Raw genomic sequence first — 3,653 nt, forward strand, 5'->3', positions numbered from 1 at the left:
GACAAGATGTGTTGGGGGGCAAGATGTGAGGGGGGCAAGATGTGAGGGGGGACAGGATGTGAGGGGGGACAAGATGTGAGGGGGGACAGGATGTGAGGGGGGCAAGATGTGAGGGGGGGACAAGATGTGAGGGGGGACAAGATGTGAGGGGACAAGATGTGAGGGGGGGCAAGATGTGAGGGGGGACAAGATGTGAGGGGGGACAGGATGTGAGGGGGACAAGATGTGAGGGGGACAAGATGTGAGGGGGGACAAGATGTGAGGGGGGACAGGATGTGAGGGGGACAAGATGTGAGGGGGGACAGGATGTGAGGGGGGCAAGATGTGAGGGGGGACAGGATGTGAGGGGGACAAGATGTGAGGGGGGGGACAAGATGTGAGGGGGGCAAGATGTGAGGGGGGCAAGATGTGAGGGGGAAAAGATGTGAGGGGGGACAGGATGTGAGGGTGGGCAAGATGTGAGGGGGGACAGGATGTGAGGGGGACAAGATGTGAGGGGACAAGATGTGAGGGGGGCAAGATGTGAGGGGGAAAAGATGTGAGGGGGGACAGGATGTGAGGGTGGGCAAGATGTGAGGGGGGACAGGATGTGAGGGGGACAAGATGTGAGGGGACAAGATGTGAGGGGGGACACGATGTGAGGGGGCAAGATGTGAGGGGGGACAAGATGTGAGGGGGGGGACAAGATGTGAGGGGACAAGATGTGAGGGGGGACAAGATGTGAGGGGACAAGATGTGAGGGGGGACAGGATGTGAGGGGACAAGATGTGAGGGGGGACAGGATGTGAGGGGGGGCAATATGTGAGGGGGGCAAGATGTGAGGGGGGAGAACGGGAAATGAACGGGAACATGAAAAATGTTCTTCCATCCTCTCCGATACACACGTACACACGCAGTCACGCACATACAGACAGACAGTCAGAAGGAAGCAGACTTTTGTGTAGTGTGCCTGTGGTTCCCACGTGCTCAGTGAGGGAGAACCATACACGACATGTAGTGTGCCTGTGGTTCCCACGTGCTCAGTGAGGGAGAACCATACACGACATGTAGTGTGCCTGTGGTTCCCACCTGCTCAGTGAGGGAGAACTGAACACGACATGTAGTGTGCCTGTGGTTCCCACGTGCACAGTGAGGGAGAACCATACACGACATGTAGTGTGCCTGTGGTTCCCACGTGCTCAGTGAGGGAGAACCATACACGACATGTAGTGTGCCTGTGGTTCCCACCTGCTCAGTGAGGGAGAACCATACACGACTTGTAGTGTGCCTGTGGTTCCCACCTGCTCAGTGAGGGAGAACCATACACGACATGTAGTGTGCCTGTGGTTCCCACCTGCTCAGTGAGGGAGAACCATACATGACTTGTAGTGTGCCTGTGATTCCCACCTGCTCAGTGTTTGAGAACTATACACGACATGTGGTGTGCCTGTGGTTCCCACCTGCTCAGTGTTTGAGAACTATACACGACATGTAGTCTGCCTGAGGTTCCCACCTGCTCAGTGAGGGAGAACCATACACGACATGTAGTGTGCCTGTGGTTCCCACCTGCTCAGTGAGGGAGAACCATACACGACATGTAGTGTGCCTGTGGTTCCCACCTGCTCAGTGAGGGAGAACTATACACGACATGTAGTGTGCCTGTGGTTCCCACCTGCTCAGTGAGGGAGAACCATACACGACATGTAGTGTGCCTGTGGTTCCCACCTGCTCAGTAAGGGAGAACTATACACAACATACAATGTGCCTGTGGTTCCCACCTGCTCAGTAAGGGAGAACTATACACAACATACAATGTGCCTGTGGTTCCCACCTGCTCAGTAAGGGAGAACTATACACAACATACAATGTGCCTGTGGTTCCCACCTGCTCAGTGAGGGAGAACTATACACGACATGTAGTGTGCCTGTGGTTCCCACCTGCTCAGTGAGGGAGAACCATACACGACTTGAACCTCAACACCCTGACTGGTTCCCTTCACCCAATCCCAGCCTCCCCCACAGTGCTGTCCCCTTTGTCACCTTGTTTCACCTCAACCCCGCTAGAGGGCGCCCCCTGCTCCCCACCACATGTGGGGGTCACAGGTATAGAGGTCACGGGTCACATGATGGATGGCTCTCTCAGGTGGTTCGCCTTTCCTGCAGGTAACGAATAGCCAGCGAAGGGGAAATGTGGTGTGTGTGTGTGTGTGTGTGTGTGTGTGTGTGTGTGTGTGTGTGTTGCGGAGGGTTGGTGGGTACTATTCGTGCGAGAGTACTTTGAGGTATATACACACCTGGGGAGGGAAGGCAAAGGGGGAAGGGCTGTACATAGAGGGAGGGGGAGGTGGGGGGGGGGGGTGAGACAACGGGAGTTGTATGACCGTGGTTGTGATTGGTTGGGTTTTTTTCTGGGTGTTTCCTCGTGGAAGAAAAACGATCTGTTTGTTTAATGCCACATGTCTCACCATCTGTCTGTCTGCCTTACCCCTTCTCTCTGTCTCTTTCTGCTTCCCTCTGTCTCTGTCTCTCTGTCAGTTTCTCTGTCCGTCTGTCTGTCTGTGTCTCTTTGTCTAAGTCTGTCTCTCTCTCACTGTCTCTCTCTGTAAGTTTTCGAAAGGCTCTCTTGTGAGTTAACGATATACATGAACGGCTTCTCCACACATACGATTAATGAATGAATGAATGACTTATTTGTTTATCTGTCTATCTATTTGTTTATATATCTATCTATTTATGTATCATTCTGTTCAATGTGCACTCAGCTGGGAAAATGAGGTTGTAACTGGTCCAGAATGGAAGGCAGGAGAAACACTGAAGAAAACCTTGGGGTTATCGGCCCTGAGTGCCCTCCCTTCTCTTGGTGACAGTACTGTTTGCTGATTAGATCTTTTTGCCGATTTATTTCTCGATTAGAGAACAGTATTTTCTGTAGATCTGGTGGAATGCTGAAAAGAACGCATTGCATTGTATTGTATCGCGCTTCTCCGTGTCAGATTATTCATTGTGCAAATCGGGCTGCTCTCCCCAGGGAGAGTTATGTTCTGTATTGAATTCGGGCTGCTCTCCCCAGGGAGAGTTATGTCCTGTATTGAATTCGGGCTGCTCTCCCCAGGGAGAGTTATGTCCTGTATTGAATTCGGGCTGCTCTCCCCAGGGAGAGTTATGTCCTGTATTGAATTCGGGCTGCTCTCCCCAGGGAGAGTTATGTCCTGTATTGAATTCGGGCTGCTCTCCCCAGGGAGAGTTATGTTCTGTATTGAATTCGGGCTGCTCTCCCCAGGGAGAGTTATGTTCTGTATTGAATTCGGGCTGCTCTCCCCAGGGAGAGTTATGTCCTGTGTGGAATTCGAGCTGCTCTCCCCAGGGAGAGCGCATCGCTACACTGCTACACTACCCTTTATTTTTCTCTCCACCTTCTTGTTGTCTGCCTGCAGGACTGTTTGCTTTTCTCAGTGGGTCTCGGACAGAATTTGGCCAGGGACAACATTTGTGTTGCCGTGCGTTCTTTTCAGTGCGCAAAGTGTATAATTATCAGACACGGGACCTCGGTTTATGTGTCTCGTTCGAATGACTAACGTCCAGACCAGCACTCAAGGTGTAGTGTTGCTGGTGACTGTGGGATTCATTCCCGTACTGCCAGGTCTCTCTTCCAAGGCGGACTGGTTAGGTCTCTCT

Source organism: Babylonia areolata, chromosome 34, assembly GCF_041734735.1.
Source record: "Babylonia areolata isolate BAREFJ2019XMU chromosome 34, ASM4173473v1, whole genome shotgun sequence".
NCBI classification, from domain to species: domain Eukaryota; kingdom Metazoa; phylum Mollusca; class Gastropoda; order Neogastropoda; family Buccinidae; genus Babylonia; species Babylonia areolata.